At 33.5% G+C, this 17,724-nt stretch overlaps 1 long non-coding RNA gene across 1 annotated transcript; it reads left to right on the top strand.

The window, feature by feature from the left end:
* Window positions 1–3,239: 3,239 nt before the first annotated feature.
* LOC116585576 lies at window positions 3,240–14,409 on the top strand. Its single transcript, XR_004283702.1, has 3 exons — window positions 3,240–3,337; window positions 14,082–14,087; window positions 14,397–14,409. It is a non-coding gene; the product is annotated as an uncharacterized LOC116585576 (long non-coding RNA).
* Window positions 14,410–17,724: the final 3,315 nt, after the last annotated feature.

Genomic DNA, 17,724 nt, shown 5'->3' with positions numbered 1-17,724 from the left:
GATAGAAATGAATCAAAAAAGTTCACATGTTTCACAGTGCTTCTAGGAATCTATCCTTGGATTTCTACTCCACTCAAACCTCAAGTCACATGTTTACTAAATGTTCTTCACACCTGTCATGGATTCTAGAAAGAGCATGGCTTCAATGTTTCTCACCTTTTCTGATCTAGACTCTTTCAAACTCTCTCCCACCCTAGTTCTCTAAAAGTAAAAAAGTCTTCACAGTCTATTCTACTCTTCACATTCACTCTGTTCCCCACCACCAGGCACATCTTTGAGAGGGAAAAATTCATACCGACATTTTCAAGACACAGTCATTTTAAGGTGCAAGTATTTTTTTTTAAATATTTTATTTATTTATTTGACAGAGATCACAAGTAAGCAGAGAGGCAGGCAGAGAGAGAGAGAGAGGAGGAAGCAGGCTCCCTGCTGAGCAGAGAGCCCAATGCGGGACTCGATCCCAGGACCCTGAGATCATGACCTGAGCCGAAGGCAGTGGCTTAACCCACTGAGCCACCCAGGCACCCAAGGTGCAAGTATTTTTAAATCAGTTAAAAGAATAAGAGGAAAAGAAGTGTGTGTTTACACTGTTCTTTATAATTCCCTACATAATTTCTTTTATTGTAGTGCTTTGTTTTTTCTCATGAACTTGTATCAAAGTCTGGGGCCACTTTCTTTCAGTTTAATTAATTTCCTTTAGTATTTCTTTTAAGACCAATCTTCTACCAATGGAACCTGTCAGTTTTGTTTATATAGAAATATTTACTTGACATTTTTTTTAAGATAGCTTTGCTGAATATAGGATTCTTGGCTGAATTACATGATTTCTTCCAGTGTGTAGAATGTATCTTCTGACCTCCATTGTGTCAGATGAAAAGTTTTTAAAAATTTTTTCATGGTTCCTTCATATATGGTTGAGTCATTTTCTTCTACTGCCTTCAAAATTTCATCTTTGTTTTTCAACATTTTGACTGATATATCTGGGTTTGAGTCCCTTTAGGTTTATCCTCCTTCAGTTTCATTGAGCTTCTTAGATGTGTAAAGTAATGGTTTTCATCCTCTAAGTTGGGACATTTTAAACGATATTTCTTCACATTTTTTTCCTGCTCCGTTCTATCCTACCTTTCCTGATATTCCCATTATACATATGTTGATATTCTTGATAGTATCCCACATGTTGGAGACTGTTCATTTTCCCTCATGCTTTTTTCTTGCTTAGAATATACCATCTTGGTTGTCCACTTCAGATCAAATCTGTTCTGCAACTCAAATACACTGCTCAGATCCTTTTATGAAATTTTCATCTGGTCATTGTAGTTTTCACCTCCAGAATTGCCTTTGAAAACTTCATTATTATTAGCATTACTATATCCTGTAATTTGTATAAAGTGGTTTTAGTTCTTTGAACATATTTATACTAGGTGTTTTGAACTTTTGGTCTTCCTGGTCCAGCATCAGGGCAAGAACTAATCCCTAAAATTAGTCTCTTTTGCCTTTTCTCCCCCTATATACAGGTAAAATTTTTGGGTTTGTGGGCCTCATAACTTTTGTTAAAAATTTAACATTTTATAAAATATACTTTATTTTATATAAGTTAAATATATAATTTTCTATATTACATAGAATATAATTTTATGTAACATATTGTAACATCTCTGGATCCTGAAATTCCACCCCTCTTTTCTTGGGACTTGCCTTTATTTGGTCTTTATTTAGAACTGGCTAGATAAATTCCTTGAAGTCTATTTCTTCCACACTATACAACCTTTAATGGCCCTGCTATACATAAGCCACCACAGGCAATTACATGTTTACCCTTTACTGTTGTATGTAGGTGTGGCTTGCAGTTGATGGAGTTTACAGTTTTGTTCCTATGTTCACCCAGAGACTAGTAGTTCAGAGATTATCTTTTCAGACATTCTAAGAGTTGTGCAGACTTGAGCATGTGAACAGTCTTCCAGACTACTAGTAATTAGTGTGATTTTATTTTTAATCCAGGACTCAGGATTTATCCTGAGTCAGAATAATCTATTGTTCACCCAGTATTTGTTGAGAGTTTGTAAGCCACTTGAGCCCCTTGTGTTTTTATGTTGAAATGGTGAGTGGCATGGGGAACATTTTACAGCTTTCTACTGTGGGAAATCTGATTGCTCCTGAGTGGGTACAGTATAGCTAATATACTATCACAACTGCCAGAATCCCAGGTAATAATGATACCAGAAAAGTATCTTATTGGCTTTCCCTCTCCCAGTTCTTTCTAACTATTCTGCCATTTTGATTGTTGTTACATCATTAAAAATAGTACTACCAGTACCTTTTAGTTGCTCACCAAGATATCTTTTGTTTTTGAAAATATCATTAGGCATGAACTTCTTCAGGCTCTATTCCAGATATAGACATATCTCCTTTTATTTTGCTTAATATCTGCTTCACAGATACTGTGTCTTACAAATTGAAGGCTTGTGGCAACCCTATGTCAAGCAAGGGTTATCATCAGCACAATTTTCCAACAGTATTTGCTCACTTTGGTAATTTTCACAATATTTCAAACATTTTCAGTATTTTTATATTTGTCACAGTGATCTATAATCAGTCATCATTGATGTAACTATTGTAATTGTTAGGGGGTGCCATGAACCATGCCCATAAATGATGGCAAATTTAACTGATACATGTTGTATGTGTTCTAACTGCTCTACCAACCTGCCAGTCCCCCATCTCTCTCCCTCTCCTTGGACCTCTCTATTCCTAGAGACACAACAATATTGAAGTTAAGCCAATTTATAACTTTAGAATGGCCTGTAAGTGTTCAAGTGAAAGGAAGAGCTCAAGGTCTCACACTTTAAATCAAAAGCTAGGAATGATTAACCTAAAAGAGTTAGCAGAGCTCAGTGCCAGTAAAAGGTTGATACCATAAAGTTCTAACTTGGACATAAAACCACCTTTGCCTTTAAGCTAGACTATAAAAACTCATCACAATGCATACTACATGTTTTCCCCTATATATGTTAAAACTTTCCTAATATTTGTGTTTGTATTTACATATGGTCAGTTTGTGATTTTTAAACCAGAATTTGGTTAAAAATATATACAGATATATAGAAAATGGTTTGGTGTCTATCTTCTACACATAGAGAAGAATTGAAAATGGGTTTTCCTGGGCTGAAGTGCTTCTCACCAGAGTTCAGTATGATACACTATTTTCCATATACTGACAGGTGGATTACGTATAGTCTGTATTGTCTGTAAACTCTATATTGTAAACCACATTCTAGGCAACTGTTGACTTTTACATTTTGAGTAGTATGTATTTCTGTATGTGATTTCTCTCTTGAAAGTTTAAAGCTATAAGGATGTGCAAAAGAAACATAAAATTTATAAATATTAACTATGTAATGTGAAAATCAACCATGTATGCAAAAATACTTTTGCTAGTCTTTCAGGGAATTAATGCCAAAAAATTGAAACAAAGATTTGAGTGATCTGATATACACTGAATAAATATAAAGGATATCAATGAACAGTTAAGATACTTCAAAAGAAATGATTAAATTTAGGGAGGAAGACATTTTGAAAGCCAAGAGAGGCTTAAAGTAGGACTCTGGTGCCTAACAGCCAAGTTATGAATGCAAAGGAAAAGGTTTTGAAGAAAATTAGGAAAGCAAAATAGCCTTATTATTGATATGGAGAAAGTTTGAGCAGTCTGGATAGAAGATCAGACACAACATCCCTTTAAGCCAAATCCTAAGGCAAAGCAAGGGCCTGCCACTCTTCAACTCTATGAAGTCTGAGAGAGTTAAGGAAGCTGTAGAAGAAAAGCTTAAAGCTAGCAGAGACTCATTCCTGAGATTTAAGAAACCGTCTCAGTAACATAAAACTGCAAGATGAAACAGTGAGTTCTGATTTAAAAGACACAGCAAGGTATCTAGGAAATCTAAGATAATTCATGAAGGGGGATACATTAAGCAACAGATTTTCAGTGTATATGAAGCCTTTTATTGGAAGATGATGCCATCTAGGACTTTCATAGCTACAGAGGAGAAGTCACAGTATCTGGCTTCAAAGCTTCAAAGGACAGGTTGACTCTCTTCTTAGGGTTCAATGCAGCTGGTGACCTTATTTGAAGTCAATGTTCATTTACCATTGTAAAAATCCTGAGGTGCTTAAGAATTATGCTAGATCTACTCTGCCTGTGCTCTATAAATAGAACAACAAAGCTTGGATGACAGCATATCTGTTTACAACAAGGTTTACTGAATATTTTAAGACTATTGCTGAGACTTAATGCTCAAAAAAAAGATGCCTTTCAAAATATTACTGTATTACTGCTCATTGACAATTCACCTGAACATCCAAGAACTCTGATGGAAATATACAATCAGATTAATGATATTTCCATGTCTGCTAACACAACATCCATTTTGCAGCCCATAAATCAAGGAGTAATTTCTACTTTCACTTCTTACTATATAAGAAATAGTAAGGAGTACTATTTTGTAATGCTCTACATGTCAGAGATAGGATTTCTGTGATGGATCTGGGCAAAGTTAATTGAAAACATGGGGAGGGATTCACCACTTTAGACACCATTTAGGCCATTCATGATTCAGTAGAAGATCTCAATATATCAGTATCAATAGAAGTTTGGAAGAAATTGATTCCAATCCCCACAGATGACTTTGAGGAGTTTAAGACTTCAATGGAGACAGTAACTTCAGATGTGGCAGAAATAGCAAGAGAACTAGAATTAAAAGTGGAGCTTGAACAAGATGGGATTGGGAGGGAGACAAACCATAAGTGACTCTTAATCTCACAAAACAAACTGAGGGTTGCTGGGGGGAGGGGGTTTGGGAGAAGGGGGTGGGATTATGGACACTGGGGAGGGTATGTGCTTTGGTGAGTGCTGTGAAGTGTGTAAACGTGGTGATTCACAGACCTGTACCCCTGGGGATAAAAACATATGTTTATAAAAAATTAAAAATTAAAAAAAAAACCAAAACAAAAAAAACAAAAAAAAAAGTGGAGCTTGAAAATGTGACTCAAGTACTACGGTCTCATGATAAAATTGTAGTACATGAGGAGTTGCTTCTTATGGATGAGCAAAAAAAAAAGTGTTTTTTTGAAATGGACTCTACTCCTAGTAAAGACCCTGGAAAGATCGTTAAAATGACAACAAATGATTTAGAATATTACATAAATTTACTTGCTAAAGCAGCAGCAGGGGTTGAGAGGACCTCAATTTTTAAATAAATTTTATAAAGAAAAATTTTATTGTGGGTAAAATGTTATCAAATGGCATCATATGCTACAGAAAAATCATCCATGAAAGGAAAAGGCAGCCAATGAAGACAACTTCATTGTTATGTTAAGAAACTACCACAGCCACCCAACCTTCATCAACCACTACCTGATCAGTCAGCAGTCATCAAATTTGAGGCAAGACCCCCTACCAGCAAATGACTCACTCAAAGCTCAGTTGGTGGTGACCATTTTTAGCAAGAAATTATTTTTTAATTTAAGTATGTACATTTTTAAGATTTTTATGTATATTTCTAAGATATAATCATGTTGCACACTGCATAAACTACAGTATAGTGTAAACATAACTTTTATAGGCACTGGGAAACCAAAAAATTCATTTGACTCATTTTATAGAAATATTTGCTTTATTGCACTGGTCTGGAACCAAACCCACAGTACCTCTGAGGTATGTCTGTATGTATTTTCTGTCACAAAAGCCTAGAGGTAGGCAGTTCCAGGTTGTTGTTGGTTTTTTTTTTTTTCCCAATAACTTGATATTATCATGTCACTAAAATTACATTTACAATTGCTTTATCACCTTTTTTTCCCATAGTGGGTAAAATATAGTCACTTTGGGTCCATTACCACACCCCTATTCTAGCACATAAAGTAACAGAGGCAGAGTCTAAAATCTTCCTCAATTTGATTTATTTTCTTTATACTACACCACTTCAGAAGACTTTTTCTATTTCATTGGCCAAAAGGTGCTAATAAGATATATTGCACATGCCCTTCTTATTTTGAAATTAGATCACACACTAAGATTGAGGGCCCAAGTAATTCCTGGCTTTGACTTGGAAAACACAAAGTATATATTTTTGGCAGTTTAAATAAACATAGCTATATTAAAAATAAAAGGAATTTCTCATGCAATCTAGGACATTTGGATTGTGACAGTGATGGAAAAATTATCAATAATATAAATACTAAACATAATCAGTTAATAAAGATAAGATAGTTATAGGCAAGAAAGCTAAAGAATAGCTTTGCTAATACATCTCTTTGGTTTATTTATAAATTAGGCAATGAAACAGTCATCTTATTAGCTAAACATCATCACTTGTAAGTAGTACATGGTTGTGTGTCTTGATTATCAAATGTTATTAGATCGTTAAAGATAAAATTATGCATATATCTGTAATTTATGCAGAACAAATATCAAAATAAATCTATAATGAATGTTTACAACATCATCATATTTGATTTATTTAATATACACTTAAAATGAAAGCATTTTAATTGCTTCTTCAAGCAGATTAGCTCTTCAAACAAACTAAATGGAAGAAGTCTTACGATTATATTTATACATACATTTTTTTGTATGTTAGACACTTCCTTTATGAAATTTTTTGTGTAATAGTTTCAGCAATGCCAAAGTAACAAAATAATTTGTTACTAAGTGTAAAGCTTCTAATCTAAGTTCCTGCACAATTTAGTCTATGCATTACAAAAACAGCCATCAGCAGCATCTTCAATACATGCCAGTTCTACTTCAAAATACATGTTGTTTCCTCACCATAATACACAGAACAGTATAGCTTGGTATCAAAGTAAAGTGGATTCTAAATCCTGAGATAAAGACTATTAATTTTACCCTAAAAATTTGATGAGACTTTATAAGAAATCATTATTATTTAGCTTATTCATCTAATAAATATGTGTGGCATAAGTGGGTAGTATGATATATAGAAACAAAAATAATGCAGCTTCTAAAAACACATAATTTTTACTATAATTTATGGTTGTGGATGGAGTTACTGATAGTTTCTGATAGTTTCTCTATATATATATGTATATATATATATAAAAATATATATATATTCTATATATATAGAATATATATATTCTATATATAGAAACTATCAGTTTTTAATACTGATAGTTTCTATCAGTGTTTCTGATAGAAACTAATAAGAATTCCCTGCCTTTCCTAAAAATAGGAATCTTCTCATTTCACAGGACAATTGTTCATGATAAATCACAGCATTTCTAAATTGCTGGTAGAAGATTTTCCTCAACAAAACATCTTCTAGGGGCACCTGGGTGGCTCAGAGGGTTAAGCCTCTGCCTTCAGCTTAGGTCATGGTCTCAGGGTCCTGGGATTGAGCCCCTCATCAGGTTCTCTGCTCAGTGGGGAGCCTGCTTCCACCCCATCTGTGCCTGCCTCTCTGCCTACTTGTGATCTCTCTCTGTCAAATAAATAAATAAAAATCTTTAAAAATAAAAATAATAAAATTTAAAAATTAAAAAAAAAATCTTCAAGATGTGATTTTAAAACCAACTTAAATCTGCTTAGAGGTAGTTGAAGTATTGTTTTTTGTTGTTGTTGCTGTTGTTTTGTTTGTTTGTTTGTTTTAATAACCTATGGACTTGGCCTTCTTTGGTGTCTCTGTCTGATACAAAATTATAGAAGAAATTCATGTCACTTATCAAAAATCTCAGATTTTGGAGATTACCAAGATGGTTACGAAATTTTGTGAAACTTGGGATCCTGGTGAGAGCTCTTAAGATTTTCAGCTTCTGCTAAAATTATCGTTCTCTTTAAAGCTATCTTTTCACATCTTTTATTTTTCTCTGTATACCAAAATCCTAAACATCTTAAATCCAATCCCATCCCTGGTGAGGAGTCTACACTGATATATCACTTTTTAAAATTTCTATGTGACCTATTTTCTATTCCATGAATTTGATATTTGCTGATTCACATATCCCAAGGGAATGTTTCATGGCTCAAAGATCCTAAGGGAAAACACTAAGAGTAGAACTGATTTTTGTTATTATTGGAATTCATCTAACCTCAAAGGATATATTAGGTAACATCATAATTTAAGAAATAAAGAAGAAGATTTGGAAAGAGGAAATGAAAAATACTACACTTTGATTTTCCTCTATAATGGCTCAGTCAAGCTTTTCTCATTTAGATTTATAGTAGCAAATATCACTTTGCCTCACAAAATATCTATGCTTATATTATGTCTGAATTTTCTTTCTGAATGGTCCATACAAAATATTAAAAGAAAGTAAAGCAGGGCATATAGAGCTGATACAGTTGGATTTCAGCATGCAGTGAAATCCTTTGAGCCATGAAGAAAAAAAATAGACCTTTTTAATTACATCATCCAATGAAATACTTAAAAAATACTACAAGAGAACTTCTGGGTTCTGTGAAAATTAAATCTTTCTCTTTCCTCTTAAGAGAATACAATACATGTTTCCCTCCTGACCCTTGTCTTTGACCATGAATATCATAAACTACTTATACCAACAAACTCACATAGGTAACTTTGCCCAGCTAGTGTTTGGCACCATTTCAAATAAGTTGTACTTTTTGAATTACTTTCAGTGATATAAATGGATTAAGTAAATTATTTTTTAAGTAAAATATATACTTATAAAAGTGCATAAATCACAAATGAACAACTTAATTTTTACTAATTGAACATATCCATTTACCCAGTAAGCAGATCAAGAAATGAGTATTAGCATTACATCTGAAGCTCCCCACATATTAACTCTAATAATTTAAAGTCTAATGAGACAGAAAAACTTAACTATAAAATTATCACAAATTTAAAACAAGTGTATTACAGATGTTTTATAAAATGTTATAAAATTTCATTTTTATTATATTGCACTTTATACTGCATATAACACAAATATATTACACATGCTGTATAACAGATATATGTTACATACTATAAATATAATGCTATATATAATACCAGGTACATTATATAACATATCCATTCTATAACATATTTTAAATTTGTGATAATTTTATAGTTTTTTTCATTAGATTTTAAATTGATAGAAATTTTATGTTTTACATTGCTATATTTCCCACAGAAAAGTGGTGAACGTGCTTTGTAGAAAATAAATAATAAATATTTATTGAATTATTATTTTTTCAATGAAATCTCTACAACACTTCACTTTGGGGATTTGCTAAATGTTTACATGCTTTGTACTGCATTTCATGTGCTGCTGATGAAAACTGGTTTGTGAATAAGTTAATTTTATTCAATGGCAGATTTTGAAAATTTAGTATCTCAGTCTAGTATAACTTAAGATGATTTTTCTTTATCACTTGTAACTGCATGCCAAATTATGGCATACAGATAGTTTGTTCTTTACAAATTATTACATTTTCAACCCTATTCTATTTGCAATATTACTACCGATCATTTAAAGAAACATTAGTTTCCAAACTCATTTCAGGAACTTAATATTAAGTCTCTCAAATACAGCAATCTCTACAATGTGCAGCCAAGCAAATGCATCCCTGGTTATTTCTTTATGGCAAAAGATGATAAAAAGTCATGTTTAAAGTTGTGTAAAATGAGGGGCACTAGGGTGGCTCAGCCAGTTTTGCATCTAGCTCTTGGTTTTGGCTCAGGTCATGATCTCATGGGTCATGAGATTAAGCCCTGCATGGAGTTCCATGTTCAGTGGGGAGTCTGCTTAAAGGTTCTCTCCCTCTGCGCCTTCCCTCACTCATGTGCACAGTCTCTAAAGTAAATAAATAGATACTTTTTAAAATGTTACCTAAAATGAGATTTAAAAAAAATAATCCAAACAACCACTTTAATGGGAACCTAATTTAAATAATTATTAAAAATCAAAATAAAACACTTCCAACTTAATTATGATTCTGCTATTTTTCCTCCCTTAATATATTGGTATGAAGATTTCAATTGGTTAATTTTTTCATTTACAACAAATTCATTATTATTTAAGTAAATCTTTAAAAAATAATTATCATGGTAATTTTTGTGAAAAATGATTAGACTTACAAGACCACAGAGTTAAACCACAAAAGACAATGTAATATATCTCCAAGGAAGACATTCCCCCTCCAATTTTTGTTAATTTTTCTGAGATGTCAATCATTTTTACCCAAATTTTGTTATATTTTGCATACTTTTTACTTGCAATATGCAAAAACCATCATATACCTATTCATTTTATATTCTTTAAAGTGATATATGATTTAATGATCAAGAATATCATTCACATTCCACCATAAGCTTATCAAAAATTTAAAAGACACAATTAAGGAGTCAATACAAATGTACATGCAAATGAAAAAACAAATACAAATTATGAAATCAAGAAAGCAGTGTGGGAGTAGCAAGAATAAAAAATAAAGATAAAAATAAAGAATAAAGAATAAAGATATAGAAAGTATGTAATAGTATTAGAAATAACTCCAGACATAACCATAAAAATATGAATGGATTAAAATTAAAAATTAGAAGGTAAAAATGAAAATATAAAGGAAGAGATTCTATATATTTATAAGGAAAGACATAAGTTTAACCAAACCATGCATTATAGAGAAAATCCCAAGGCAAATTAAAAAAGTTAGGGAGAAGGATCACATATCAAAATTTATAGAATACAATGGAAGTGATCATTATGGGAAATTTTTTACTGTATTATTCCAGATGGTGGAGACAAAAAAACAGAAGTAGCTCTGAAAGCAAACATAAAATGCTCAAACAAAATGAAAAGGAAGACTACTAAATTGGAGAAGAATTTTGCAAATGATATATCTGATGAGTGGTAATATTGAAGATAATATGAGCAACTCATATAACTCAACACCAATAACCCCCAAAATAATTTCACTGAAAATGAACCTAAAGAGACATTTTCCCAAAGAACACATACAACTTAATTACACAGCAGAGAAACCTATGGACAGCATGACAGAATGAATAGAATAATATAGTTTCAGGTGTCACACTCTTTGGTTTGACTCAGGCATCAGGCTTTCTTTCTACATAACCTTTCTAACTTGCAGTGTCATAATTTTTACAATAATATTTAGATTATTGTATTGTATTGTAAAATCAGATGATGTAAACTTATTGTTCTAGTATCACTGCAATAAAGATTTTCAACAAATTTAGAATCCTTTGTCCACATTCATTTTTTTCTGCCCCTCATTCTTTAAATACCAGTATTTACAAAGGACTCAACCTCTTCCTTAATTTTCACTGACACTTTCTCAGAAATATCATGAATTCTGGTATGATATATCTTATTAAGTAGACAGCATCCAAAATTTATCACCACCAGACTACCTACTTGACATATGACCCATAGTCATTTTCAAATGGACAGAAACAAACAAACAAACAACCATTATCTAACTTCAAGAAACATTTCCTCTCAGGCCCTTGTAGTCATTGTTTTAACCTCTACATTAAAGTAATTATTGATTCTCCCTTTTTATTCCAACTTTCACAATATGATAATGCTGTTGGGTTCTGCTTCAAAAAATGAGTTACATATCCAGACCCTTCCCTGCACCCTGAGTATTAGTTCTGAGTAGGTCTTTTACACCAGCTTTCCATTTGAGCTGCCTGGCACCAATTTAAATAAGTATGGCTCATCTATTCTGTGTTGACTTTGGAGGATGCAACACTGAATATAACCCAGTACATGCTCTTCAGTTCACTGGACATTGCAATGTGGCAGAAAGGCTTAACAGTAATGATAAAGAAGCACTTGGGGGTCTAAACTAGTCTGGCAGTAAGAGATTTCCTGAATAAAGTAGACCTCAAGTAGAAGTTCACTTTTCTACTCTAGCCTTTGATTATTTATTAATTTTTTTCTTTTTTTCCTTACTGGGCTTTTTTAAGTATATGGCCTTTTCACATATTATGATGTTGCCTGAAATATTATTTGTTCTCATCTAAATTCATATTCTTTAAGATCTGTTTTAAAATTCTACTATACCTTGAAATTCTAACTATTGCTCTTTATTATCTCCTTAAATTATAGCTTTCATTCTGATCTGCTCTTATTTATTTATTAAGATTTCTCTTCTAACACACTGGGGTGAGTGTTATGTTATTTCTGTATCTACAGAGCTTGGCATAGTTTCTCTCCCTCAATAGGTGCTTGATGATATTAATATCAACAATACTAACACAATAATTGTACTTAAAAATAAATTGTAAGCTTCACATTTTCCTGGTTGAATAAGGGACTCTTATCCTATTATGCAAGTTCTATTTTTATTCCCATTCCATATTTAAAAGAGAAGAGGACAGTGGAAGAGTGAGAAATTTGCCCAAGTTCACAGAGCAAGTGAGAATCAGATGGGAAGGAACCAGGGCACTTCTAACTCCTGAAGAGTAGCTCTGAACCATTATGTATAATGAATGAGCATCAAAAGGTGTTCAGGATCAAAGTTGCTTATATACAGGGGCCAATTCTAAGTCTACATGTCTGATCGACACCTTTTTACTTTTAAACTGCAAAAGATGAGATCTTTGAGATAGTCTCTTAGTCTTACTGCAACATTTTTCTTTGTGCATGTGACATTTTTTCTTAAGTTCATAGAAAATCAGTTAAACTATATTAGATTGTAGACTGAATTTTAAGATAGAGTAGGAACATTTTGTGAAGAAAATATTTTTTAAATTACACCAGCATCTTTGCACATTATTGAGATCTAGACTAAAAATCATTTATTCTGTTCACTCATTTATTAATTCTATGAGCACGTATTAAGTTGCCACTATGCATCTGGAATTATCCCAATTGTTGGGGAGTTTACTGTCCAACTGGAGAATAATATATGTAAGTCACCATCTGCGATAGAGTCTTAAGAATCTATGATGGAGGTATACACAGGTATAATAGCATTTTCAAAAAGGATTATCTATTTTAGCTGTGGATGAAGTAACCTCAAAAACCTCCATGAAGCATGAAGCAGAAAAGAGGAAGGAAGGGGACAATGGATGATTCAGAAGTATGGTAAGGAAAGGAAGTGGTCATATGAAAGAACTGCAAATGAATCAGTGTAACTAGAGCAAAGGGTACATGTTGGAGAACAATTGGGGTGCAGGCTTGAGAGAGGGAAGTTGGGTACTAAATAATCTTTTTGTTGTTGTTCTGAAGCTCTTGATCAGCTGATGAAGAAATTAAATGGAATAATTTAATTTAATTTGTATTTTAAACTGAATGCACTGGGGTAGAGAATGGAGAACATCTGAAGAAAACATCTTGGCTGTAATTACCATGTAGGTGTGGTTATTGGTTATCAAGAGAAGGACTATGAAAGAAGGAACAGGTTTGACATATCTGTTGGATATCTTGATTATTACTCTGGCCTCAGACAATCACCTATAGCCCACCCTGGGGAAAGGACTGGTCAACCATGGCCTTTATGCCAAATTAGGCCGGCTGTCCATTTTGTATGGACCATGAGCTAAGAATGTTTTTTATAGATGAGCATTTCCATTTAATTTGGTGATAAGAAACACTAATTGTAAATAAAATTCAATTAAGCAGTAGGTTATCCTCTCCGCCCCTGCAAAAAATAAAGTAAAAAAAAAAAAAAATCCCATTCTTATTAACAATTACTATACTATTATTTTATATATATACTATATATATTATATTCAATTATTACTATATTTTGAACACCATCAAAATATATATTTTTAATAAAAATTCCTAAACTACTTACTATTTGGCACTTTACAGAAAAAGTTTGCTGACACTTTCTCTAAGGGAAAATTAAAATATTTAATTAAAGGACTATTAACACAGTTATGGGCAAGATTAATAGGACTAACAGGGAACATAAAGCGCTTAGGGACTGTGAAACAGAGAAACTCATCATCATCTCATGGACCTAAGGGGGAAGAAGAAAGAGATTTTATTGGCACTCTGTTGGAGATGTAGTCCCAGAAATAAGCCTACCACACAGAAGCCATGAACTTAATGAACTCAGATACTGGGAAACCTCTTCACAGCAGGTAAGAGTAAGTCCCCTGACACATCCGCAGAAATGATACCTTGAACTGTTTTTGTTTTGTTTTGTTTTTTCAGTCTCTCACAATGCCTCCCATTGGCCTAACACATCAGAGAGTCAAGGGGCAAGGAGGAATCATGATACTGAATCCGCAGAATTAAACTTCCCAGGACAAAGAGTATGATGGAAAAGAATGGAGCCTGGATTTGTAGGGGCAAATAAACAAAATGCCGGCACAAATTTCAGAACACTAATAGGTATGTGAATGTAAGTATATGGAATGCAGAAAAGAAAACTGGACAGAACACATACATTTTAGAAGCCATAGGCACTTCGGTGGTTATTGAATTTATTGATATAATGCTTCTTAGGCAGATTTTTCCAGTAGAAGAGGATGTGGGCTGAAAACAAAACCATAAGTAACACAGACATTTAATAAATAAAGAAGAATAGCTTGCAAAGAATAAAGAGAAAAATATTAAAAGGTAAAAAGAATACCTCTTTAAAGTTATTATAGGAAAAAATAAATAAAGTTATTATAGGAATTTAATAACAATGCATGATTTAACTGATTGTTAGCTAAATGTTTTGGTTAAAAAAAGGAAGAAAAATAATGTATGAATTCAACTGCTTTGGTTCAAAAATTTGTGTGTGAGTGTAAATATAGACTCTAACTTCAAAATAATTCTTAAATTCTACCATTTTTTACCACCATCATGGCTACCATCCTACAAGAGTCAACAATTCTTACCTTAGCTACTGCCAAAACTGATTGTCAGTTTCCACATATATTCTAAGATCCATTTACTCATCACACAACAGCTTGAATTAACTTCATTCTTCTCAAACCCACTTGAAAACTCCCATCACACTTTAAATGCAACCCAACTTCTTACTATGATTCCTCCTCAGAGAATAGTGCTCCTCAATTTTCAGTATGAAGACCTTTTTTCCATTTTGTGTCCCTTACTCATTTTCATTCTCTTTCATAGACTCTACCATCACTTGAAACTGTTATTTATTCACGTGTTTTCTTATTTTCTGCAATTTCCATTGGAAAGGAGGCTCACTGAAGATAACAACATTTCTTTTCTTGCTCATGGCTCTATCGCCAAAGCTCATGTGTTCAGTACAAGAATGAATTCCATTGTGCCTATGTCTCTCTATTGGCAAAAGACATATCTGTTATGCTGAGGTTCCCTTCATCTCATAGTTTCTGGTAGTTCTTCCTGGTATGCTTGTATTTATTTTTTTTTTAAAGATTTTATTTTTTTACTTGAAAGAGAGTGCAGGAGAGTAGGTAGAAGAAGAGGGACAAGCAGATTCTGGGCTGAGCAGAGCCCAACGCAGGGCTCAATCCCATTGCTCTGAAATCATGAACTGAGCGGCAATCAGGAGTCTGATGCATAACTGACAGCCAACCATGTGCCCTCTGGTAGGTTTTTATTATATGTGGATCCAAACTTAAAGCAGTATCACATCTGACTACTGTGCATTTTTACTATCTTTAATAAAACTTCAGACTCTCTCATCCAGTTACTGTTTTTTTAATCTAGTCTAAGTGTGGAACACAAGCCACCCCCTTAATTTCCTGAAGGCCCAATAAAGGCCAAGACTATACTTATTAATAAATTGCAGCTAATGCTGTGTTCAGGGCCCCATAGGATTAACAGGTCCTAATAAATGTACCTGAGGGCCTCATACTGAATCCAGTTAGATAGTTCTATGATAGGATCCAAGAGAAATTTCTACATCATTACTTTCAGAGACCAAACTTCTAAATTATTTGGACCTCAAAAGCAAGAGCATCCTCTCTTCTTCAGATAAAGCATTTACATTCAATATCAAAGGGTCTCCAAGTTTCCTCAAGAGGAAAATCTTATACTCCTGAGAAAATACCCTACACCCATCGTGTGGTTGACTTCCGAAGACCAGAACGAAATAATCAGAGTAATTGATGGTGCCATTTCCCAAGGTCTATATTTTTGTATCTTAAATAGAATCATTTACATAAATTAGATTTTAAATAATATCTGGCCTAATTCATAGTGATGAAAAATGCATTTCTGATTCTTCAAGGGCACAGCCTAGCTAAAGACAAACTTAAAATATGTTTCTCAACAAACCACATTAATATCTCCCAGTCTTCAGCTTCTGAATTCAGATTTATAGTGACATCTCACTTTTCTCCAAGAATAATAGGCAGGCACTTGCTTTAAATTAGTCTAAAAAAGGCCCACCGTGGTCATTTTTTCCAAAACCTAGGAATTCTCTTCCAAAAGTAATTTATTCTCTACCTCCAGACGCTGAAACTGCCAACAATTCATAAATGCCATTTCCCTCAATTTGAACATACAAAGAAGTTAATAAATCAATGTGTTTCTCACCAGCCACCTAGTTATACATATATCACATAGAATCACTTCCTACTACTTAACAATCTTGTAAGTCTTCCTTCCCCTACTAAAATTTCAAGTCCTCACTTCACAAGGTATTTAAAACATTTCTGCAATCCACTTTCCTTTCAGATTTCCTGCTACCACCTTACCATTCTATTCCCTATTTTGCCAAGTATTTCTTAAGGGAGTTTATGAAGCATGCCATGATGTTTGGGGGCTGGGGATCCAGAAAATGTAAACCCCACCCATACCTTCGAAGAGCTTAAGGTCTAACAAACCATGCACTAAGACATAGATAAACATGAAAGCTTTTGAAAACTAGAATAGGGTGATTCAAAAATTTTGACATGGGAATATAAACTAGTTTTAGACTTTAGTGGAAAAAAATCTCCTTGCAAAATTTTTTTTTTATCATGAAAAATAAAGAATGAGTAAAATTTCCCATATTCCATGCTTAGGGACTAGGAAGAAATGGTTCAAAGGGAGAAGGAATTTAATGTGCTGTTACTTTTTCTGGCCCTCTCACCTTTGAAATTTGTTCTCTCTCACATATCTTTGTGACCTTGTATAAAATGCAACCCCACTTTGAAAGCCTTCCCCAAATCCATTTAAAAACAAGAGTTAAAATAAATACCAGATTAATTTGTAGCTAGGATATACCTAAAATTAAGATTTGCCAATTGGCTGTACTTGTGTGAAAATTAGACAATGCAACCACTGATAGTAACTTTCAGATGCTCCAGGAAGACATACATCCTCTGGGAGAAGTGAGTGGTGGCCAGAAATGTCCTATATATCCTAATGCCCAAACAGCAGTTTCTTGAGTGAGACTGTGGTAACCCTGACCTTCAGGTAGTAGCAGTGCTGGTGGTGAGGTCTGAAAACCAAAGGCCTGCTGGCAATGTACTAAAATGCACTCCTCTATCCCTCTACCCCAAAGATAGGTAAGCATTCGAGTCCTTGGGTTCAGTCATTTTCTGCTAGAAGTACCTTGGAAAATTTTTACTTTCTGAGCAGTCCTGACTGATGGAATGTTCTGTAGCATTTGCAAGCAGATGCACCTTTCAAAGATCTTAAAGTGATCTTTGTATCTTTATTTCCTTGTATATTGTCCATAGTTGCATGGCTCTGTATTAAAATAGGTAAGATGACACAGAGATTATGGATGTTCCCCAAGGACTAACACCAGGGAGTAAACTAAATCTGAACATATTTTATGATTAAAAGGACTTCTGTGGATTTAAGAGT

This window comes from Mustela erminea, chromosome 3 (genome assembly GCF_009829155.1).
Source record: "Mustela erminea isolate mMusErm1 chromosome 3, mMusErm1.Pri, whole genome shotgun sequence".
NCBI classification, from domain to species: Eukaryota; Metazoa; Chordata; class Mammalia; order Carnivora; family Mustelidae; genus Mustela; species Mustela erminea.
Note: the sequence above shows the minus strand (reverse complement) of the source record. Positions and strands in the feature narration are given on the sequence as shown.